The sequence below is a fragment of the Lithobates pipiens genome, unplaced genomic scaffold (assembly GCF_037356315.1).
Source record: "Lithobates pipiens isolate NorthernLeopardFrog02 unplaced genomic scaffold, aLitPip1_a1.2 Scaffold_25, whole genome shotgun sequence".
Lineage (NCBI taxonomy): Eukaryota > Metazoa > Chordata > Amphibia > Anura > Ranidae > Lithobates > Lithobates pipiens.
In genome coordinates, this window is record NW_027507787.1 from 108,372,536 (window position 1) to 108,397,919 (window position 25,384).

A 25,384-nucleotide genomic window follows, 5' to 3' on the forward strand; every position below is an offset into this window, starting at 1 on the left:
TAAAATATTATTGATACTAGCCCTGCTACCCTCGAAGAGTTTAGATATCCATAGATAGGGGAAGAGTATTGTGTAGTAGTCAAATGGGGTCGGAACAAATACATTTTCTTTTCCCTTTTTTGAGTTAAGAAGGGAAATAGTAGAACTGAAAGGAGGGAGAAGGGGAAAGAGAAGATTGGGGAAGGAAATGGCAGAAAAGGAAAAGAAGGGGCAAGGGGGGTGTCGTGGGTAGAGTGGATAGGGTGGGGTCCCCTCCCAGGGAGCAAGAGACGCCCTCGGCTCACCAGCTCATCAGCTGTCCAACGCTTGGAACAGCGATCTCCAACGATCACCATGAGCTTACTATGTCTCGCGGAGGTATTCTTCCGAAAAGCGAAACTGGGTCCAGTAGAACCATCTGTTCCCATGCTCCTCCGTTTTATCCCTCATTGTGGCAGTCAGGTCTTCCATTTGTTCAATATCATTTACCCTTGCGAACCACTGGGTCACCATTGGAGCAGATTGCTCTTTCCACTGACTTGGGATGCAGGCCCTAGCTGCATTGAGGAGATGTTTAAGTAAGGACTTATGATAACGCTTTCTCGACATAGGAGTTAGATTGAGAAGAACTGCTGCGGGATCATTGGCTAAGGAAACGTCTGTGAACTTGTGGATGAGTCTCAGGACAGGCTGCCAGAATGTTTGTAATTTAGGGCATTCCCAGAAAATGTGGAGAATGGTGCCAGCCTGTTGCCCACAGTGACAGCAGCGGTCAGATTGACCGGGGAATATTTTGGCCAACACCACCGGTGTACGATACCAGCGTGTGATCAGCTTATATGAGATCTCCTGATATTTACTGCAGAGTGACGACTTATGGGCGAAAAAGAGTATTCTGTCCTTCTGTGGTTTGGAGAATGTAGTTTGTAAGTCCCTTTTCCATTTAGCTAGGAAGGGTGGATCCGTGGAGGATTGTGCGTCTGTCAGGATTTGGTAGGACCTAGAGAGGGAACCACGAATTGGGCCATCATCCAGGCAAAGTTCCTCGAAGGGGTGGAATTGTCTAGAGAAGAACGAATGGTTAGGTAGTGATCCGAGGAAATGGATTAGCCGTCTAGCTCTCCAGCTATCCAATGCAACAGGTACTTGCTCTAGCAGTATGGTCCCCATGGGAATCAAGCCCGTGGGTCCAGGAATTAGGGCTGCTCTCAGAAGCCCTTTCGGGGCTTGCCTGGTAAAGGCCTGGTCAGACAGGCCCGGAGGGAATCTAGGATGTCCAATAATTGGGGTCATAGGAGAAGGGAAGTTAGTCAGGTGGGAAAGGTGAAAAAAACTATCCATCTCGGCGAGCGAGGGGCCAGTTAACGGGTGAGTAGTCACACAGGGCTCCAATGGCCTCCCCGCCCAAGGCAGACCAGCCAGTGGAACCCGCGCCATCTCCTGCTCTAGCTTGACCCATAGCTTCAGTTCCCCATGCCGGTGTCTTATCACATATGGTCCCCCATCGGATAGTGTCCGCTGTGTACTGCGCATGCGCAGTACACAGCAACACAGATTCCGAAAATTGGCGAGCATGAACGGCGCCTGCGCACTGAGTCCAGGTTCTATCCCCACTATCCAAGTGGACATAGAGTAAGAATATAAAAGAGCCGAGCGCAGCGAGGCCAAGCCCGAAGCGTGGAAGCAAAGCTCGCCTGCGAGGGGCCCTCTAATATTCACATCCCTATGTCCGTTTGGATGGTGGGGCTACCACCTCCACTCACCGCGCAGGCGCCGTTCAGCTTCGGAGATTTTCCGAATCTTCGTCTGCTCCGTACTGCGCATGCGCAGTACGGCGCGGACACTATATCATGGCCGGACAGTATATGGCAGAACACCAGCACCAGTCAACCGGTGTCATGTGCGTCGCTGTGCAATATAGAGCAGGGTCCGGGAAGCCAGTACCTCCCCGCAATTTCGGTCGCAATAGCATTGCCCTACCAATACGCATATGTTTTCCGCGCCAGAGGAACTTGATAAAGATTGAGCGAACCGCTTGAAATAAAGTCTGGGGTATTTTGATAGGTAAGGCTTGTAGTAGATACAGAAGTCGTGGCATCGCGTTCATCTTCAACACATTACAGCGTCCGAACCATGACAGAGCTAGTGGGTCCCATCTTTTAAGGTCCGCTGTAAGCCCATAGGCTTCTTTTTATGTTGTTGGCTTTGACCTGTTTTTTTTGCTTGTTTCTCAAGGCGACCATCTTGGCGTTTGTCAACAGGGTTGGGCGTGTCTTGAAGAGAACGCTTATGGCCACATCAACCTGAAAGCACCCAATCTCGTCTGATTTCAGAGGCTAAGCAGCGTCAGGCCTAGTTAGTACCTGGATGGGAGACTGCCTAGGAAGACCAGGTGCCATAGAAGGATCTGGTCTGGTTAGTGTCTTGATTGGGAGATCGCCTGGGAATACTGGATGCCGTAGGCTTCTTTTTATGTTGTTGGCTTTGACCTGTTTTTTTTAGCTTGTTTCCCAAGGTGACCATCTTGGCTCTTGTCAAGAGGCTTCAGAGTGCCCAAAGAGAGTGCCTACAGCCAAATCACCCTGAAAGAGCCTAAAAGCCTAAAAAGGGGCGCTGCTCACCTCCCGAATGTAGTCTCAAGTACCAGTAAAATACCTCCAGGGCCTCCATGTAACACTAAATGCCTCTTCAGTGTTGTGAAGGGTGGCGGTCAAATCTTCCATCCGGAGAATATGATTGACTTTGGAATACCACAGCTCCTTGGATGGGGGCTGAGGCTGCCTCCACAGTGTGGGAATGCCGGCCCGGGTGGTGTTCAGGAGTTGCATCGTGAGGGTTTTTTTGTATTTTCGAACAGGCTGTCCGGTCAAGTGTAGAAGGCACGCTGCTGGGTTGTCTGCGATATCTACATTTCTGAGAGTTTTTATCGTCCCGGTCACCTCCACCCAAAAGTTCCTCAAGGCCGGGCATGCCCAGAAAATGTGTCCCATGGTCCCCGTATCTGAATTGCACCTCCAACAAACATCCGGAATCGATCTATTCATTTTATTCAGAAGGTATGGGACTCTATACCAGCGTGAGACTATCTTGTATCCTGATTCTTGATATTGGTTTGCGATGGAAGCTTTATGTACTATTGTCAGGATCTTCCCTATCTGTTGTGGGGTAAATGTGATGCCAAAGTCCCTCTCCCATTTGTGGATAAATGGTGGGGTCGACTCCTCCTCCTGACTACTTAATTGGTTGTACAGGAGGGAGAGGGTGTGTCGCACAGGTTCCATTTTGTGACAGATGGATTCATAGGGCGTCAGGTCTCTAGGAGTGTAGGGGGCCCTTTGTATGGCCAGAAGAAAGTGACGAAGTTGATAAGCATTAAACAGGTCAAGCGGAGGGTCAGAAAGCTCGGCGACAGTTTGCGTGGTCGGGAGCCCTCCCGAGGGCCACACCTCTCCCAGACCCTGTTTCCCCACCACTGTCAACTGTCGCAGTTTCTTGTTGGTAAATCCCGGTGGGAAGTCTGGATTACCTATAATCAGAGTCATTGGTGACGGCAGGGGAGCAATGTGTGTGCAGCGGAACAACCTCCGCACAACAGCCAACGTAGCTCCCACTACGGGGTGATCTCTGAGGTCTTTTGGTAGGGAGGACAGGAGCCACGGGGAGGTCAATAGGGGAATGGATCCATCCTCAATCTCCATCTCCACCCACTGCTTGTGTGGGCCATTACAATGCCAATCAACGACTCTCGCTAGCAGAGTCGCTCTGTTGTATTGTCTCAGATCTGGGAGACCCAGACCCCCCTTGTCCTTTGGTCTGGCAAGCAATTGCAAACGGGCTCTGGGCGGTTTGCGCGCCCAAATAAAGTCCCGGAGCAGCACCTGCAGTTGTCTGAAAAAAATTGGGGGTAGCCGGATCGGTAATGTCTGGAACAAGTATAAGATCCGCGGGAGGGCCGTCATATTGAATGCATTACAGCGCCCGAACCAGGTCAGTGTTAAAGCATGCCAGTTTCCCAAATCAGATTTCAGTCTATTCAGGAGAGGGACAAAATTAAGCGGGTACAATTGCGCCAAATCCGCTGCGATGTCAACGCCCAGGTAACGTATAGATTTTTCAGCTCAGTAGAATGGAAAAGCGGAGCGTAGCCTCTTGGCCTCACCATCCGGGACCGATATATTCAATACAGCCGACTTGGCGCAATTGATTTTATATTTTGATAGGCTGCCGTATCGCCGGAGAGCCGCGAGTATATTGGGAAGCGAAATGTGTGGATTGGAGACGAAAAAAATTAGATCGTCAGCGTACGCCGCAATTTTGTGGTGTGCCGAGGGTTTGGATATGCCAGTAATATTCGGGTCATTCCGAACGTGACACATAAGTGGTTCCAGTGTCAGAATAAAAATTAGGGGAGACAGAGGGCACCCCTGCCTCGTCCCATTAGTGATGGGGAAAGAGTCCGAGCACTCTGAAAGCACCCAATCTCGTCTGATCTTGGAGGCTAAGAAGAGTCAGGCCTGGTTAGTACCTGGATGGGAGACCACCTGGGAATACCAGTTATTGTAGGCTTCTTTTTATGTTGTTGGCGTTGATTCGTTTTGTTTTTTTTCCGCTTGTTTCCCAAGGTGACCATCTTGGCATTTGTCAAGAGGGTTGAGAGTGCCCAAAGAGTTCGCTTACAGCAGCATCACCCTGAAAGAGCCCTATCTCTTCTCATCTCTGAGGCTAAGAAGGGTTGGGCCTAGTTAGTCCCTGGATGGGAGATGGCTTTGGAATACCAGGTGCCGTAGTCTTCTTTTTATGTTGTTGACATTGACCTGTTTTTTTTTCGCTTGTTTCCCAAGGTGACTATCTTGGCATTTGTCAAGAGGGTTGAGAGTGCCCAAAGAGATTGCCTATGGGCACATAAGCCTGAAAGCGCCCGATCTCCTCTGATCTCAGAGGCTAAACAGGGTCGGGCCTTGCTAGTACCTGGATTGGAGACCACCTGGGAATACTAGGTGCTGAAGGCTTCTTTTTATGTTGTTGGCGTTGACTTGTTTTTTTTTTTTTTTTTGTTTTCCAAGGTGACCATCTTGGTGTTTGTCAAGAGGGTTGAGAGCGCCTGAAGAGCTCGCCTATGGCCACATAACCCTGAAAGCACCAGATCTCGTCTGATCTCAGAGACTAAACAGGGTCGGGCCTTGTTAATACCTGGATGGGAGACCACCTGGGAATACTAGGTGCTGTAGACTTCTTCTCATGTTGTTGGCGTTGACTTTTTTTTGTTTGTTTCCCAAGGTGACCATATTGGCGTTAGTCAAGGTTGAGAGTGCCTGAAGAAATCTCCTACGGCCACACCACCCTGAAAGAGCCCAATCTCATCTGATTTCAGAGGCTAAGCAGGGTTGGGACCAGTTTAGTACCTGGATGGGAGACCGCCTGGGATTTCCAGATGCCGTAGGCTTCTTTATATGTTGTTGCCGTTGACCTATTTTTTTCCGCTTGTTTCCAAGGTGACCATCTTGGTGTTTGTCAAGAGAGTTGAGAGTGCCTGAAGATGTTGGCTACGGCCACATCACCCTGAATCTGTTCCATCTCGTCTGATCTTGGAGGTTAAGCAGGGTCGGGCCTGGTTAATGCCTGGATGGGAGACCGCCTGGGAATACCAGGTGTCGTAGGCTTCTTTTTTTTTTCAAATATAATTTTTTCTCCAAATAGGGGAAGACGGTCCCCCGAGTACATAATGCAACAGAGAAATACAGAGCAAAAAGCAGCTGAACAATACTTGATACAGGTATATTCGCAACTGTGAGTCTGCCTTCCATCAATCACAATGATTCGAGGCACGGATAAAGTACTGTACCAAGATCCAGGGTCACACAAACCCCAGGTCCCTCCGGCATATTCCATCCAGAGGGGGGTGTGGGGCCGTCATTCCCAATTTTCCACTCTTTCCAAAAGAGAGAGGGGGTGGAGGGGGTGAGAGATAGGGGAGGAAGGCAGAAAAGAGAAGGGCTGAAAGATCAGAAAAGGAGAAGAGGGGACGAGACACGATGGCAGCCACTGTCCAAGGGGCCAGTCAAGGAAAGCTCAGAGCACTAAGGCGATAGCAGGCGACATCCTTCCAGCGAGAATATAAAGGTATTCCAGATGTCCCAGGTTTGTTTAAAAAATTCTTGTTTACCTTGTGATGTGAGGATCAAGTCCTCCATTTTTTTTAATGTCCCCTATTTTCCTAAGCCAGTGAGAGGGATGCAGGATTTCGCCGCATTTATCACATGCCGTAAAATTGATTTTTTTCTACTTCTTAATGGGAATCTGTGAATGGTGCAAGAGAAAGAATGCAGCCTCTTCCTGGATGGAGAAGTCTGTGAATTTTTGTGTTATGCATCGGATCTCTGTCCAGAAGTCCACCAAGCTGGGGCAGGACCAAAAAATGTGCAGCAACGTGCCCTCTTCTTCTCCACACCTCCAGCATATGTTCGAGGAAGAGGGGAAACATTTCTGCAGCTTTGATGGTGTCAAATACCACCTGGTGAGAAGTTTAAAATTAGTCTCCTGTATCTTCGTGCACAGCGACATTTTGAGAGCCAAAGTGATAATGTGTTGTCTCTGTGCTGGGTAAAATGAGCAATTAAGGTCCTTTTCCCAGTTGGACAGACAGGTTAAGTGTGGGTAATCTGTTTGAGAGAGAATGTGGGCCAAAGGGCCTTCGCTCCTGCATAGAGTCTCAAACTCCGTCTGAGGGCGGGTGAACGTTTGAGGATTGGGGGATGGAATGGAGAAAATGATGTTGCACCGCTCTCCAAAAAGGCAGTTGTAAAAGCCCTGTCGGATCTGTTAGGGTTGAGAAAGAAGGCCATTTTCCATCAATGACGAATTTAGACGCATTGTCTAGGTTGGAATTTCTAAGTGGGTCCCCAGTTCAAAGGTTGGATGGCCACGTATAGGGAATAGGGGGGAAGTCAAAGATGTGAGTGTTTTGGGTAGCGATCAGGTGACTGACTTTCAACTAAACCCCTATAGTGGGATGTGACATAAATTCTGTGGGTAAATACTTATGGCACCACATGGCGCTTCTTAGCGGAATACGGGAGTGAGCTTAGAAAGTTTGTTTCGATTCCAGTCCAATACACGCCCCAGATGGGAGGCCAGGTAGTAGCGTCGCAAGTCAGGGAGAACCAACCCTCCCTGTTGTTTAGACAATGTCAGCTGTGACCGCTTAAGTCTGGGATTTTTGTGGGCCCAGTTAAATTGAGTGAGCAAGGATTGAGCTTGCTTAAAAAACAGGACTGGAATCTGGATCGGGAGAGCTTGGAAAAGATAAGTAAATTTAGGGAGTATGTTCATTTTAATGAGATTGCATCTCCTGAACCAGGAATGGAGGCCAGAATGCCACCCGTGAAGCAAACTGCGGATCTTAGTGACAAGGGGTGGGGGGAAGTTCAACATAAACGTACGCGCGATGTCCGGTGGAATGTAAGTACCTAAGTACTTAAGGGCTGTATGGGTCCATTTAAATCGAAAATTGGACTGCAAGTCTATTAACGTTTGCGGGGGGACTGCAACCCCCATGGCCTTTGATTTCACGAAGTATCCCGTATATCTGGAATTCCCGAAGGAGATTTGGCAAGGAAACTCTGGGATTCGTCAGCGAGAACAGCATGTCATCCACGTAGGCAGATATCTTGCACTCAATAGTACCCATTTAGAGTCCCGTTATGTCTGAGTTTTGTCGAATTGTGGAGAGAAAGGGTTCCAATGACATTCCTGATGTCAAGGGGAGATGAGAGAACCCCATTCGCTTTGACTTGAGCTGAAGGGCGTGAGTATATCTTACTTATCCATGCCAGCATCCGTTCACTCAGACCTATATGGCGAAGGACCGAGAACATTAATGTCCATTTGACCCGATCAAAAGCCTTCTCAGCATCAGTACTCATGAAAAGACAAGGGGTCCCAGATGACTTTGCTTTATGGATCAGGGCAAGCACCTTTATGGTGTTGTCCCTATCTTCCCTGGTGGGAATAAAACCTAACTGGTCAATATGTATAAGGGACTGCAAGTGATGTGCCAATCACGTGGCGAGGATTTTAGAGAATAGTTTTAGGACCGAATTTAGGAGGGAAATGGGTCTGTAGCTCCCACATAGGCCCTCCTTAGGTATCAACGCGATGTGGGCTCTAAGGGTATCCTTAGGAAAATCCCCATTCGAGCTCAGAGTATTAAATAAATTCACCAAGCGCGGGCCGAGAATAGGGAGGAAGGTCTTAAATTATTGTGCGGTATATCCGTCAGGGCCCGGAGCCTTACCCACCTTCGGAGGTCCCACCGCCGTCTGGACTTCTTCCAGTGTGATCGGGTCCTCCAAGTACTCCCGTGATTCCGATGAGAGGGTTGGTAGACCAGAACCGGTTACATATCTGTCTATATTGTCCTGTCCAGACCCTGAATCGGGCAGGTTGTAGAGATCAGAGTAACATTTTTCAAAGACTTCGGCTATTTGGGTTGGGGTAGAGGCCCTCTGGCCATTCTCATCTATCAACTGTGGTATGTAAGAGCCAGATTTCAACTCCTTTACCGACCTGGCTAAGATTTTTCCGCATTTGTCCCCTGACTCCTACGTCAGTTTACGACAAAACTGGAGTGCCGCTTTCGCTTTATAATGGAGTAGGTCAGCAATATGGGTACAGAGTGTCCCCAATTCAATCTCTAAGGTCCGTAAGGGGGTTTGTTTATGTTTCGCTTCCACAGAGGCAAGTTCACGAAACAGATTAGCAAGCTGTTCCTTCCGTGTTCGTTTGATGCGCGCCCTGTGCCTGATAAGTACCCTGCGGAGTACTGACTTGTGAGCCTCCCAAATTATCCCCGGGTCACAGTCCTGCGTTTAGTTTTCTTGGAAATAAAGGTCCAATTCCCTGGTCACATCTGCTAAAACTTCCGGTATCTGGAGAAGGCTCTCATTAAGGTGCCAGAATAGAGACCTAGGTGATGGGTTCCTAGAGAGGGTGTAGGTAAGGGCTACAGGAGCGTGGTCGGACCAAGTTATATGGCCGATGGAGGAAGAGCTCACCAAGTGCAGTTGGTCATGTGGAATCAAGAAGAAGTCTATCCTCAAGTATGATTTGTGAGGGGAAGAGCAAAAAGAGCAGTCCCTTTCCCCAGAGTGTTGCAGACGCCAGACATCAACTAATTGGTCATTCAGTAAACACTTAGTAATCCGCTTTCTAGAGGAAATGAGGAGCGAGGAGCAAGAGGCAGAAGTGTCAACCGATGGCGAAAGGGGACATTAAAGTCCCCACCTAATATAAACTGGCCCTCCCGAAAGTCACATAATCTGTGCAGGGTAGTTCTGAGAAACGTGTCTTGGTGATCATTGGGAGCGTACACAGTGGCAAATGTAAAAAGGCGCTCTCCAATGTGGCCCCTAAGAAAAAGATATCGGCCCCCAGGGTCCACCAGAGAATCCTGGGGAACCCAGGGGAGCCTGCTAGAGATCAGAATGGAGACTCCCTTGGTCTTAGAGGAGGGGTTAGTAGAGTGGTAGACCTTAGGGAAGGATCTCGACCATAGAAAGGGGAGGCTAGTATTTTTAAAATGTGTTTCTTGTATAAAGGCCACATCAGTACAGGAAGTCTTCAGTTCTCACAGGAGGATCCACCGTTTTTCAGGGGAGTTCAGTCCCTTAACGTTTAGAGAGGTGACCTTGACTGAGTCTGCCATCGCTCCTCGGGGAGGGGGAGGGGGAGGGGGACGTCAGAGAAAAGCAAAGAAAGTTGAACCAAGGTAGGTTTTGGGTAGGTAATGCATGGCGGGAACTAAGGGGGAGAAAGGAAGGGCAAATGGAAGGAAAGGTAAAGGGAAAAAGAGGCCGGGCACCTCAACCCCAGGGGGAGAGGGAAATTAAGGGTTGTCCGCACTCAACAGTACAGGAAGGGTATACTAAAACAGCACAATTATGCTATAGCGCTTACCAGATGTACACTGGGTTTAAAGCGCTGTCCTACTTGGGTTGGTGGGTAGACAGGTCGGAGAGGGAGCCCCCGAATCCTAGTCCCCCCAGTCTCGGCAGTGGTAAATGTCACGTCTGATACCGGTATGCAAATAAAAGACAATCAGTAACATCATATAACCAAAAAACAATAGTATAACCAAAACAGAGGTAGAGCATATAACTGTCAGCACTGAGGGGTCGCCTCGGCTTGCACTAAACGTAGGCATGCACGAGGGAGCCCGTCACAACAGAAAAGGCATCACAGAATGGGATCCACCACCCCCCGTCCCATACCCCTAAAGTACATGCAGTCCCCGAACAAATGCATTTCTCCCTTTGGCAGATTGTCCTCTCCTTACCCCCTCTCCCCCGTCCACGCCCCGGGGGGAAAAGGGGCAGGGAAGGGGGGAAAGGGGGAGTGGAAGGGGGGAAAGGGGGAGGGAAAGGAGGGGAGGGAAAGGAGGGGAGGGAAAGGAGGGGAGGGAAAGAAGGGAAGGGAAGGGTGGGAAGGGGGGGGGGAGGGAGGGGGGAAACCGGGGAGAGGGGACAAAAATGCGGAAATGTCAAGTCCTTTAGCGCACTCCCACCAGCAAACACCCGGACCCCATAAATTTCAACTCCTCCCCTCCATGGTCACCACATCAAGATGAAAGAGGAGCAGCCCTGGTCGGTGCATAGAAAATCCGGCAGGCAAGGGGCTGGGGCCATCCAACGGGAGACTTCACCCGAGCAGCAGTCCTGGGGCCCGCCAATTAGTGTCTCTCCTGCATCGCCATCGGGGGCTGTGTAGAGCATCCAGAGGGAGGCTGGGACTGCCCAAACAGTAAGGGGTAAATCCTCCAGGGGGGTCAAGAGTCACCCTGGAGGGAAGCAGTGTCTCGTACCAATAGGCTCAATAAATAAGTCATCCAGGGTCCCCGAAAGCTGCAGAAGGCAATGTCGGCAAAGAGTAGGTGGGAGCCAGAGGGGGGGACGAGGGGCGCAACCAGGGGGAGGGGACACATATGCGGGAATGTCAGGCCCTTCCAGTACAGCGCACTAGGTATCACTCAGACCCCCCAAAGTGCAACTCCCCCATCTCAAGACTCCAGAAGGGAAGATGAGCCGCCCTGGACTGTACATGAAAGAACTTGCTGGCAAGGGGTTGGGGCCATCATCCCTTCCTCCAATGGGAGATGCCACCGGCATGACAGCCCCGTGTCCTGTCAAGTGGTGCCCCTCTGACAATGTCGTTGTGGTATATGTGGAGCATCCAGGGAGAGGCAGGGACCACCCAAACAGTGAGGGGTAAAGCCTCCAAGGGGGACTGGTGTCAGACAGGAGGATAGCGGTGTCTTGTACAAGTTGGTTAATTAGACAAGTCATCCAGTGTGTTCCTGTGAGCAGCCGAAGGAAAGGTCGGTAAGGATTATGAATGGGTGGGGGCCAGGGAGTGCATAAAACTGCCACCAGATGACCGGGCAGAGAGGGCAAGGGGATGAAAGTCAGATCTGGTAGGTGGGGGCAGGGGTGAGGAGTGTCCCTCATATTACTCACGTTGGCCATCCCTTGAAGCTGAGCGCTCTGCATACCCAGGACGTTCTTCTGTATAATCTAGCCGATCTGTATACATTAGCCTGTCTTTTGTACACATTAGCCGGTCCTCTGTATACACTAGTCTGTCTGTATACACTAGTGTATACAGATAGGCTAGATTATACAAAAGAACGTCCTGGGTATGCAGAGATGGAGGCTAGGGTATACAGAGAGAGAGGCTAGAGTATGCATACTTGCTAGTGTATACAGACGGACTAGTGTATACAGAAGACCAGCTAGTTTATATAGGGAGGCTAATGTGTGCAAAAGACAGGCTAGTGTATACAAATAGGCTAGATTATAGAGAAGAACATCTTGGGTATGCAGAGAGAGAGGCTGGGTTACACAGAGAGGCTGGTGTATGCAGACTTGCTAGTGTATACAGACGGACTAGTGTATACAGAGAGGCTTGGGTATGCACAGAGCTAATGTATAAAGAACAGCTAGTGTATACAAAAGACATCAAAGGGTATACAGAGAGACTCGTGTATGCAGAAGACCGGCTAGTTTATACAGAGAGGCTAAAGTGTACACAACACAGGCTAGTGTATATAGATAGGCTAGATTATACAGAAGACCGTCCTGGGTATGCAGAGATGGAGGCTAGGGTGTACAGAGAGAGAGACCGTGCTGGGTTACACAGAGAGGTAGGAGTATGCAGACTTGCTAGTGTATACAGATGGACTAGGGTATACAGTAGACCGGCTAGTTTATACAGAGAGGCTAATGTGTACAAAAGACAGGCTAGTGTATACAGATAGGCTAGATTATACAGAAGAAGGTCCTGGTTATGCAAGAGATGGAGGCTAGGGTATGCAGAGAGAGAGGCTTGGTTACACAGACTTGCTAGTGTATACAGACGGACTAGTGTATACAGAGGACCGGCTAGTTTATACAGAGAGGCTCATGTGTACAAAAGACAGGCTAGTTTATACAGATAGGCTAGATTATACAGAAGAACGTCCTGGGTATGCAGAGATGGAGGCTAGGGTATACAGAGAGAGAGAGGCTGGGTTACACAGAGAGGCAGGAGTATGCAGACTTGCTAGTGTATACAGATGGACTAGTGTATACAGTAGACCGGCTAGTTTACACAGAGAGGCTAATGTGTACAAAAGACAGGCTAGTGTATACAGATAGGCTAGATTATACAGAAGAAGGTCCTGGTTTATGCAAGAGATGGAGGCTAGGGTATGCAGAGAGAGAGGCTTGGTTACACAGACTTGCTAGTGTATACAGACGGACAAGTGTATACAGAGGACCGGCTAGTTTATACAGAGAGGCTAATGTGTACAAAAGACAGGCTAGTGTATACAAATAGGCTAGATTATAGAGAAGAACGTCCTGGGTATGCAGAGATGGAGGCTGGGTTACACAGAGAGGTTAGTGTATGCAAGCTTGCTAGTGTATACAGACGGACTAGTGTATACAGTAGACCAGCTAGTTTATACAGGGAGGCTAATGTCTACAGAAGACCGGCTAGTGTATACACATAGGCTAGATTATAGAGAAGAACGTCCTGGGTATGCAGAGATGGAGGCTAAGGTATACAGAGAGAGAAGTTGGGTTACAAAGAGAGGCTAGTGTATGCAGACTTGCTAGTGTATACCGGTGGACTAGTTTATACAGAGAGGCTTGGGTATACAGAGAGCTAATGTATAAAGAGATGCTAGTGTATACAAAACACAACCAAGAGTAGACAGTGAGGCTCGTGTATACAGAAGACCGGCTACAGAGAGGCTAATTTGTACAAAAGACAGGCTAGTGTATACAGATAGGCTAGATTATACAGAGGAAGGTCCTGGGTATGCAGAGATGGAGGCTAGGCAATCCAGAGAGAGACTGTGTTACACAGAGAGTGTATGCAGAAGACCGGCTATTTTTTTTTTACAGATAGGCTTGTGTATACAGAAGACAGTCTGGGGAATTCAGTGAGGCTAGTGTATGCAGAGAGGCTGGGACACCGAGACTATTGTAAAAAGAAGGCAGGCTAGTGTATATAGATTACGGGCACGTGTATACAGAAGACAGAGAGGCTAGTCTATATAGAGTGGCTGGTGTACACCGAGAGATTAATGTATACAGAAAAGCTAGCGTGTAAAGAAGACAGGACTTTATTTTTTGCTAATACAACTACTTCTGAAACATGTAAAGTGCTTTTTTCATATTTTGGTGCTGTTAAAAAGTGGTGTGTTGTCAGTGGTGATATCAATGTGACAGTTAATGTGGAGAACTACAAATATACAAAATAGAGCAAAAGAGTGCTAAGTTTATTTTGTTAAGTCATTGACTGATAGACGTTAAGTAATTGGCCGTTATTGGTTTGGCAGTACATGGTTTATTTTGATGTAAGATAGTTTTATTCTCTACTTATAGCCGAGTTTTAGACGACTTTATTATTAGCATTATTCGCATTATTCCTATTTACTATGCAGAGTGTAAGTATTGCAGTGAGACGATATTGCTTTTGAAAGATTTGTATTATTATACATAGCATTGTGAGCAGACCAATAGGACAATTTACATGGCTTAATATTGCAGAGCGTAATTTATCAGGAAAGAGATCCAAAGCGTTAGTTGCAGTAGCTTCCTAAAACGGAAAAATCGTTGCATTACTCTAAAAGTTGTTCCGGTAGCACTGAAAAGACGATATTAGATGAGTGATCTACACATTTCGTTTACTATTGCAGAGAGATACCGGCTAAATGTTAATATGTGCTGCGTGTAAGGTAGAAAGAAGATGGTTAAGTGTGAGCTGGTTTACCAGGATTTAGAGATAGTAATCTGTTTATTGTAATAATAAATATAGCAAAATCACTCTAAAATGAATATTAAGACATTATATACAGGTCGGGTTTAAGTGGAAATACACGAAATAACAGCAACGACGTGTGTAGGTTTTTATCAATCAGGTACATTACGTGTCTTTAATCATGTAGTGAATATACCCCAAATATAGCATAAGGATGAGAAAGGATAATAACTGGCAGAGGATGACATGGCAAAAAGACAAACTGCATTAGAAATGTGAATATGAATTAGAGATGAAATGACAATCCCCACGGCTACGTACAGCAAAGCAGCTAAATATTCAGCTAAATAGTCTGCAATAGCAGAGATTAAGTATTGCAGTCGAAATGAGATCGGAAGCGTTAGTTGCAGTAGCTCCAAAATGACTGAGAAATCATTTCATTACTCTAAATGTAAAAGTTATCCCGGTAGCACTGAGTGGACTGATATTAGATGAGTGATCGTTGTAGTACAAATTCAGTTTCCTATAGCAGAGCAAACTATGACATGGCAAAGAGACAAACTGCTTTGGAAATGTGAATGTGAATTAGAGATGAAATTTCAATCCCCATTGGTTACTTACAGGTTACCATTAATACAGTTAACACGGCTACGTACAGCAAAGTGTGAGCTAAGCAGCTAAATATTACTTAATATTGCAGAGATTAAGTATTGCAGTTGAAAATAGATCGGAAGCGTTGTTTGCAGTAGCTTCAAAATGACTGAGAAATCATTTCATTACTCTAAATGTAAAAGTTATCCCGGTAGCACTGAGTGGACTGATATTAGTTGAGTGACCGTTGTGGTACAAATTCAGTTTCCTATAGCAGAGAGATACCAGCTAAATGTGAGAAGAGCAATTAAACTGTTCACATCGGTAGCATTGTATTACTCTTAACATGTGCAGCGTGTAAAAAAGCAATAAGATGGTTTTGTATTATCCTAAAATTAGCAGTATACGTAATAAAGGTGAGTAGGTAACCTGGATTTAGACATAGCAAGCTCCATAATCGAATTTAGTAAAATTAGAAAGGATCATATTGAGACAGTATATACAGGTCGAGTTTAAGTGGAAATACACAAAATATCTAGCTTACCTTTACATTGTTCAATAGAGCGTTGCAAAGTAATACCAAGGCAGAATGTCGGAATAGCAATTAGATGAGATGATTGCTGTAATCATGAAATATCAACAACGACTAGGTTTCTATCGGATGAGAAAGTATAATAAATGGCAAAGTATGACATGGCAAAGAGACAAATTGCATTACATGTAAACGCGGCTACATACAGCAAAGTGTGAGCTAAGCAGCTAAAGGGTATTTAAGAGTAAATTGACTTAGCTTGAAAATTCCAACGTGTAAATCGTTCCATTAATTTTGTTACGCACGAAGACGGCTTACACTGACTGTTTTCCGTTTCCACTGGTTATCGGCATAATGTATCAGTAACCATGAAAATTAATAGTGATAGACAGCTTACATTAGGATGTATGCATGAGGTGAATGTAAAATAGTTGCATTATGTGTTATTAATGTAATCAAACTGTATTGCTATGCTTTGCTACTGCAACCACTTCTCAATCAAGTAAACCGGCCCAATGCTTTTCTCACATTTTGCTGCTGTTAAAAAATGTGTTGCAAGTGTTATATGTTACAAATGGTTATCAGTGTGACAGTTAATGTAGAGAAGAAGTAATACACAAAATAGAGTCAGAAAGAGAATCCTATTGCATAGAGGTAGCGAGAGATGGTTGGTTTACTCTTAATGTGCAGTGTGTAAAAGGTTTTAAAAAGATGGTTTTGTGTGACTTTTGCTTTAACGTAAAATTAGCTGTAGACATTATAACTTATTACAATGATTTAGAGATAGTAATCTCTGTAAAATAATAATAATAAGTATAGCAAAACAAATTAGGAAAATATTGAGGCAGTATATATAGGTCGAGATATAGTGAATACACAAAAGGGATCAAGGGATAGTTGCAAAGTCAAGGGATAGTTGCAAAGGTACATTATTTAAGAGTAAATTGACGTAGCTTGCAAATTCCAACGTGTAAATCGTTCCATTAATTTTGTTACGCACGAAGACGGCTTACACTGACTGTTTTCCGTTTCCACTGGAAAGAGAATCCTATTGCATAGAGGTAGCGAGCGATGGTTGCATTACTCTTAATGTGTAAAGGTTTTAAAAAGATGGTTTTGTGTGAATTTTGCTTTAACGTAAAATTAGCTGTAGACATTATAACTATGGTTAGGTTTACAATGATTTAGAGATAGTACAGTGGAAACGTTTATTTGTCATGACAGCTGATACTGGTTGAGCAATAAAACTGTTTTATTAAGATGTAAGACTAGTTTTATTCTCTACATATAGGCTTTTCAGAGAGTTGTATAATATAGACGACCAATAGGACATTAGGCTTAATATTGTAGGGAGGAAGTATCGCTGTTCAAAGGTAAGAGATTGAAAGCTTAGCTTGAAAATGGCCGAGAAATAGTTGCGTTAGTCTAAATTTAAAGGATATGCCGTTACCAATGAGAAAGCTTATATTAGACTAGTTGATCTTTGATTACACGATCCTATTATTATTATTATTATTATTATTATTATTATTATTAAGATCATAGTGCAGAGAGATACTCAGTTAATGTCAGAGATACTCGGTTAATGTCAGAAAAGCAATAAAACTGTTTACATCGTTAGAGAGCGATAGTTACATTACTCTTAGTATGTGCAGCATGTCTGGTAGCAAATGGATGGTTTTGTGAACATTTTGCATTACCGTACAATTAGCGGTAGAACTCATCGAAGTGAATAGATTTAAGCGGATTTTGAGATAGTACTCTCTATTTCTAATAAGAAATAAATAAAAATAATTCAGGATGGTGTGTCAGGACTGTCACATACTCAATGTGACAGTTGATGTGGAGAATTACAAATATGCAAAATAGAGCAAAAAGAGTACATGGTTTATTTTGATGTATGATAGTTTTATTGAATGCTTCATGTGGATGATTAAAATCTTGTAGTGATCTATATTTAGCATAAGAATGAAAAGGCATAACATGGCAATGAGACAAACTCCATTAGAGATGTGAGCTAGATGAAATGATGAAATGTCTCTGTATAGCCCAGATTGTCTTCTGTTATCACTTAGCCTACCCTCTAAATTCACTAGCCTCTCTATATACACCAGCATGTTTACACTAGCCGGTCTTCTGCATACAATAGCCTGTCTTCGATATACACTAGCCTATGTTCTGAATACACTAGCCCGTCTTCTGTCTTCTGTATGCCCTAGCCTGTCTTCTGTATACATTAGTCTCTCTGTATAAACTAGCATCTCTGTATAACCCAAACTGTCTTCTGTAAAAACTTGTCTCTCTTTATAGCCTGTCTAGCCTTTCTTCTGTACACACTAGCTTCTCTGTATACACTAACCAGGCTTCTATATACAATAGCTTCACTATATGCACTAGCCTCTCTGTATAAGCTAGCCTCTCTATATACCCTAGATAGTGTTCTGCATACACTAGCCTCTCCGTAGAAGCCAGCCTTTATTCTGTATTCACTAGCCTTTCTTCTGCATGCTGTAGTCTTCTATATATACTAGCTTCTCTGTACACCCCTGCATCTCTGTCATACATTAAACCCTCTGTATAACACAGCCTGTCTTCTGTACCCACTAGACTCTCTGTATACACTACCCAGTCTTCTGTATAGAATTTCAGCTTTGATGTATACCCAAGCCTGTCTTCTGTATACACTAGCTTCTCTATATGCACTGTCCTTTCTGTATACACTCGACTCTCTCTATACACTAACCTCTCTATATACACTAACATCTTTGTATATACTAGCCTCTCTTTAAACTAGCCTCTCTGTGTACCCCAGCCTCACTGTTTACTCTAGCATCTCTGTATACTCAAGCCTATCTACATACACGAGTCTGTATTCTGTATTCACTAGCCTTTCTTCTGTATGGTGTAGTCTTCTATATATACCAGCTTCTCTGTACACCCTAGCACTGTAACAGTGCTAGGTTCCTGTGTTACAGAAACAGAACACCAGCAATAAGGTGTATACTGTGCAGGAGGCACACAACACCCACTCTAACTTCTGCACTGCAGATGCATGTATTGCAGAAATTGAACACCAGTAATATAGGGTAGCTTCAGGTGTGTACTGTGCAGGAGGCACATAACACCCACAGTAACAGTGCTAGGTTCCCAAGCAGTAAAGACACTGTCCCTGCCTATCGTCCTCTTTCCCTGACCACCGCAACACACTGTACAAGGCCACCGCGCTGGCGGCCTTATATAGTGTGGGGTGTGTACTAAACCCCCCTGAGCTATAATTGGCCACAGAAATCCTGCCTGTGGTGAATTGTGGCTCTCCTCACAGAGGATGTTACATCTGTTCTTGTTATATAGAACCTATTATGCTCCTCGTAAACTTTTTCAGTTTGGCCGAACGGCCGGACGCAAGTTGCCCCTGGTTGCGGGAACATGGGGGGAGACATGATGCACATGTTTTGGAGATGCCCGAAGTTGATTCGCTACTGGACAGAGGTGACAGGAACCATTGATTGGGTGTTTGGAACCTCCACCAGGATGGAGGCGAAGTATTGTCTCCTGGGATTAGTTGAAGGAGTTGGAAACCCGGGAAGCAGCCAGATGGCAGTTCTGAGATGCCTATTTCAGGCAAGGAAACTGATTGCCCAACCCTGCTTAGCCTCCAATGTTGGCAATGACTTGGTTTTTGTCGCTTGTTTCCCAAGATGACCATGTTGGCGTTTGTCAAGATGGTTGAGAGTGCCCGAAGAGATCGCCTATGGCCCCATTATCTTGAAAGTGCCTGATCTTGTCTGATCTCATAGGCTAAGCATTGTCGGGCCTGATTAGTAACTGGATGGGAGACCAACTGGGAATACCAGGTGCCATAGGATTCTTTTTATGTTGTTGGCGTTGACATGGTTTTTTTTTTCCGCTTGTTTGCCAAGGTGATCATCTTGGCATTTGTCAAGAGGGCTGAGAGAGCCCAAAGAAATCTCCTACGGCCACATCCCCCTGAAAGCGCCCGATCTCATCTGATCTCAGAGGCTAAGCAGGGTCCGGCCTGGATAGTACCTAATTAAAGGTGATTAAAGATTCCTACGGATCTTTTTATATTGTTGGCTTTGACCTGTTTTTCTTTCGCTTGTTTCCCAAGGTGACCATTTTAGCATCAGTCAAGAGTTTTGAGTATGTCCCAAAGCGTTCGCCTGAGGTCACATCACCCTGAAAGCGCCCGATCTCAGAGGCTAAGCAGGGTCTGGTTCAGATGGGAGACCGCCATGGTCTATGTTGTTGGCGTTGACCTGTTTATTTTCACTTGTTTCCCAAGATAACCATCTTGGTATTTGTCAAGAGGGTTGAGAGTGTCTAAATAGAACACCTATGGCCACATCACCCTGAAAGCGCACAATCTCATCTGATCTCGGAGGCCTAGCAGTGTACGGCCTGGTTAATACCTTTATGGGAGACCATCTGTGAATACCAGGTGCCGTAGGCTTCTTTTTATGTTGTTGGCGTTTACCTGTTTATTTTCGCTTGTTTCCCAAGGTGACCATCTTGGCGTTTAACAAGAGGGTTGAGAGTGCCCAAAGAGATCACCTACGGCCCCATCACCCTGAAAGCGTGATCTGATCTCAGAGGCTAAACAGTGTCGGTTAGTACCTGGATGGGAGAAAGCCTGGAAATACCAGGTTCCATAGGCTTCTTTTTATGTTGTTGGCGTTGACTTGTTTTTTTTGTTTGTTTCCCAAGGTGACCATCTTGGTGTTTGTCAAGAGGGTTGAGCATGCCTGAAAAAATCTACTATGGCTGCATCACCCTGAAAGAGCCAAATCTCATTTGATTTCAGAGGCTAAGCATGGTTGGGACCTGGTTAGTACCTGGATGGGAGACCGCCTGGGATTTCTAGATGGCATAGGCTTTTTTTAAGTTGTTGGCATTGACTTATTTTATTTTTTTGTTTTATTCTTTTATTAAGTATAAGTAGAACAACATAAATATAACAGTCAACCATACAGCATGACCCAGGTTTACAATTACATGGTAACAAAAAATAGGCAGCCAAATAACTCTGGGTTCTCAGAGGGGAGTCCTAGAGTTTCATGCAGAAAAGAGAGAAACCCCACCTCCGACATGTCGTACAGTATAACTAATGCAGCTCCGTTCAGACAAATGTAATCATGGAGAACAACTGGGACCACAGCGAGCCAGCTTATCATGACCTATGTGATCCAGAGTAAAATATGAGCCGGTCGTGTCCAGAACCCTGGGGTTCTTCTGGGTCCCAAAGGCTAGTAAGGAGACATGGCATAGTGAAAAGGGAGGACGGGGGAAGAAGAGAGTGCAAAGACGGAGAGAGAGGAGGGGGGGGATGGCGGCGAGGAAAAAAAGAAAAATAAAGACAAAAAGGGAGGGGGGGGGGGAATGCCACCCAAGGCAGACATGGCCTACGTAGGTAAACGTTAGATGTTCAGTCGTTTTCTGGGACAGAGGCACTGCTCACCTCCTGAATGTAGTCTCGAGTACCAGTTAAATACCTCCAAGGCCTCCATGTAACACTAAATGCCTCTTCAGTGTTGTGAAGGGTGGCGGTCAATTCTTCCATCCGGAGAATATGATTGACTTTGGAATACCACAGCACCTTGGATGGGGGCTGAGGCTTCCTCCACAGTGTGGGAATGCAGGCCCGGGCGGCGTTCAGGAGTTGCATCGTGAGGGTTTTTTTGTATTTTCGAACAGGCGGTTTGGTCAAGTGTAGTAGGCACGCTGCTGGGTTGTCTGCGATATCTACATTTCTGAGAGTTTTTATCGTCCCGGTCACCTCCACCAAAAATGTCCTCAAGGCCGGGCATGCCCAGAAAATGTGTCCCATGGTCCCCGTATCTGAATTGCACCTCCAACAAACATCCGGGATCGATCTATTCATTTTATTTAGAAGGTATGGGACTCTATACCAGCGTGAGACTATCTTGTATCCTGATTCTTGATATTGGTTTGCGATGGAAGCTTTATGTACTAATGTCAGGATCTTCCCTATCTGTTGTGGGGTAAATGTGATGCCAAAGTCCCTCTCCCATTTGTGGATAAATGGTGGGGGTCGACTCCTCCTCCTGACTACTTAATAGGTTGTAGAGGAGGGAGAGGGTGTGTCGCACAGGTTCCCTTTTGTGACAGATGGATTCATAGGGCGTCAGGTCTCTAGGAGTGTAGGGGGCCCTTTGTATGGCCAGAAGAAAGTGATGAAGTTGATAAGCACTAAACAAGTCAAGCGGAGGGTCAGAAAGCTCGCGACAGTTTGCGTGGTCGGAGCCCTCCCGAGGGCCACACCTCTCCCAGACGCTGTTTCCCCACCACTGTCAACTGTCGCAGTTTCTTGTTGGTAAATCCCGGTGGGAAGTCTGGATTACCTATAACCGGAGTCATGGGTGACGGCAGGGGAGCAATGTGTGTGCAGCGGAACAACCTCCGCACAACAGCCAACACTACGGGGTGATCTCTGAGGTCTTTTGGTGGGGAGGACAGGAGCCACGGGGAGGTCAATAGGGGAATGGATCCATCTTCAATCTCCATCTCCACCCACTATTTGTGTGGGTCATTACAATGCCAATCAACGACTCTCGCTAGCAGAGTCGCTCTGTAGTATTGTCTGAGATCTGGGAGACCCAGACCCCCCTTGTCCTTTGGTCTGGCAAGCAATTGCAAACGGGCTCTGGGCGGTTTGTGCGCCCAAATAAAGTCCCGGAGCAGCACCTGCAGTTGTCTGAAAAAAATTGGGGGTAACCGGATCGGTAATGTCTGGAACAAGTATAAGATCCGCGGGAGGGCCGTCATTTTGAATGCATTACAGCGCCCGAACCAGGTCAGTGTTAAAGCATGCCAGTTTCTCAAATCAGATTTCAGTCTATTCAGGAGAGGGACAAAATTAAGCGGGTACAATTGCGCCAAATCCGCTGCGATGTCAACGCCCAGGTAACGTATAGATTTTTCAGCTCAGTAGAATGGAAAAGCGGAGAGTAGCCTCTTGGCCTCACCATCCGGGACCGATATATTCAATACAGCCGACGGTGCAATTGATTTTATAGTTTGATAGGCTGCCGTATCGCCAGAGAGCCGCGAGTATATTGGGAAGCGAAATGTGTGGATTGGAGACGAAAAAATTTAGATCGTCAGCGTACGCCGCAATTTTGTGGTGTGCCGAGGGTTTGGATATGCCAGTAATATTCGGGTCATTCCGAATGTGACACATAAGTGGTTCCAGTGTCAAAATAAAAATTAGGGGAGACAGAGGGCACCCCTGCCTCGTCCCATTAGTGATGGGGAAAGAGTCCGAGCACTCTGAAAGCACCAAATCTCGTCTGATCTTGGAGGCTAAGAAGAGTCAGGCCTGTTTAGTACCTTGTGGGAGACCACCTGGGAATACCAGTTATTGTAGGCTTCTTTTTATGTTGTTGGCGTTGATTCGTTTTCTTTTTCCGCTTGTTTCCCAAGGTGATCATCTTGGCATTTGTCAAGAGGGCTGAGAGAGCCCAAAAAGTTCTCCTATGGCCACATCCCCCTGAAAGCGCCCAATCTCATCTGATCTCAGAGGCTAAGCAGGGTCCGGCCTGGATAGTACCTAATTAAAGGTGCCGTAGGAATCTTTTTATATTGTTGGCTTTGACCTGTTTTTCTTTCGCTTGTTTCCCAAGGTGACCATTTTAGCATCAGTCAAGAGTTTTGAGTATGTCCCAAAGCGTTCGCCTGAGGTCACATCACCCTGAAAGCGCCCGATCTCAGAGGCTAAGCAGGGTCTGGGTCAAATGGGAGACCGCCATGGTCTATGTTGTTGGCGTTGTCCTATTTTTTTTCACTTGTTTCCCAAGATAACCATCTTGGTATTTGTCAATAGGGTTGAGAGTGTCTAAATAGAACACCTATGGCCACATCACCCTGAAACGCACAATCTCATCTGATCTCGGAGGCCTAGCAGTGTACGGCCTGGTTAATACCTGTATGGGAGACCATCTGTGAATACCAGGTGCCGTAGGCTTCTTTTTATGTTGTTGGCGTTTACCTGTTTATTTTCGCTTGTTTCCCAAGGTTACAATCTTGGCGTTTAACAAGAGGGTTGAGAGTGCCCAAAGAGATCACCTATGGCCCCATCACCCTGAAAGCGCCCAATCTCATCTGATCTCAGAGGCTAAACAGTGTCGGGCCTGGTTAGTACCTGGATGGGAGACCGCCTGGGAATACCAGGTGCCATAGGCTTCTTTTTATGTTGTTGGCTTTGAACTGTTTTTTTCGCTTGTTTCTCAAGGCGACCATCTTGGCGTTTGTCAAGAGGGTTGGGCGTGTCTTGAAGAGAGCGCTTACAGCCACATCACCCTGAAAGCACCCGATCTCGTCTGATTTCAGAGGCTTAGCAGCGTCAGGCCTGGTTAGTACCTGGATGGGAGACTGCCTGGGAAGACCAGGTGACATAGAAGGATCTGGCCTGGTTAGTGTCTTGATTGGGAGATTGCCTGGGAATACCGGATGCCGTAGGATTCTTTTTATGTTGTTGGCTTTGACCTGTTTTTTTTCCCTTGTTTCCCAAGGTGACCATCTTGGCATTTGTCAAGAGGGTTGAGAGTGCACAAAGAAATTGCCTACGGGCACAACACCCTGAAAGCGCCCAATCTCGTTTGGTCTCAGAGGCTAAGCAGGGCTGGGCCTGGTTTGTACCTGGATGGGAGACCGCCTGGGTTTTCCAAATGCCGCAGGCTTCTTTTTATGTTGTTGGCGTTGACTTGTTTTTTTTGTTTGTTTCCCAAGGTGACCATCTTGGCGTTTGTCAAGAGGGTTGAGCGTGCATTTGATCTCAGAGGGTAAGCAGGGTTGGGACCTGGTTAGTACCTGGATGGGAGACCGCCTGGGATTTCTCGATGCCATAGGCTTTTTTTTTAACTTGTTGGCATTGACTTATTTTTTTTTTTTGTTTTATTCTTTTATTAAGTAGAACAACATAAATATAACAGTCAACCATACAGCATGACCCAGGGTCACAATTACATGGTAACAAAAAATAGGCAGCCAAATAACTCTGGGTTCTCAGAGGGGAGTCCTACAGTTTCATGCAGAAAAGAGAGAAACCCCACCTCCGACATGTAGTACAGTATAACTAGTGCAGCTCCGTTCGGACAAATGTAATCATGGAAAACAACTGGGACCACAGCGAGCCAGCTTATCATGACCTACGTGAACCAGAGTACAATATGAGCCGGTCATGTCCAGAACCCTGGGCTTCTTCTGGGTCCCGAAGGCTAGTAAGGAGACAAGACATAGTCAAAAGGGAGGACGGGGGAAGAAGAGAGTGCAAAGACGGAGAGAGAGGAGGTGGGGGGATGGCGGCGGGGAAAAAAAGAAAAATAAAGACAAAAAGGGATGGGGGGGGGAATGCCACCCAGGGCAGACATGGCCTACGTAGGTAAACGTTAGATGTTCAGTCGTTTTCTGGGACAGAGGCACTGCTCACCTCCCGAATGTAGTCTCGAGTACCAGTTAAATACCTCCAGGGCCTCCATGTAACACTAAATGCCTCTTCAGTGTTGTGAAGGGTGGCGGTCAATTCTTCCATCCGGAGAATATGATTGACTTTGGAATACCACAGCACCTTGGATGGGGGCTGAGGCTGCCTCCACAGTGCGGGAATGCAGGCCCGGGCGGCATTCAGGAGTTGCATCGTGAGGGTTTTTTTGTATTTTCGAACAGGCTGTTCGGTCAAGTGTAGTAGGCACGCTGCTGGGAACCCAAAAGTTCCTCAAGGCCGGGCATGCCCAGAAAAGGTGTCCCATGGACCCCGTATCTGAATTTCACCTCCAACAAACATCCGGGATCGATCTATCCATTTTATTCAGAAGGTATGGGACTCTATACCAGCGTGAGACTATCTTGTATCCCGATTCTTGATATTGGTTTGCGATGGAAGCTTTATGTACTAAGATCAGGATCTTCCCTATCTGTTGTGGGGTAAATGTGATGCCTAGGTCC

At 46.3% G+C, this 25,384-nt stretch overlaps 4 pseudogenes; all 4 read left to right on the plus strand.

Annotated features, from left to right (window-relative positions):
• Positions 1 to 5,091: 5,091 nt before the first annotated feature.
• On the plus strand, positions 5,092 to 5,210 carry LOC143931405 (5S ribosomal RNA; annotated as a pseudogene).
• Positions 5,211 to 5,302: 92 nt separating this feature from the next.
• LOC143931960 (5S ribosomal RNA) lies at positions 5,303 to 5,422 on the plus strand (annotated as a pseudogene).
• Positions 5,423 to 5,520: 98 nt separating this feature from the next.
• LOC143931736 (5S ribosomal RNA) lies at positions 5,521 to 5,639 on the plus strand (annotated as a pseudogene).
• Positions 5,640 to 23,504: 17,865 nt separating this feature from the next.
• On the plus strand, positions 23,505 to 23,623 carry LOC143932388 (5S ribosomal RNA; annotated as a pseudogene).
• Positions 23,624 to 25,384: the final 1,761 nt, after the last annotated feature.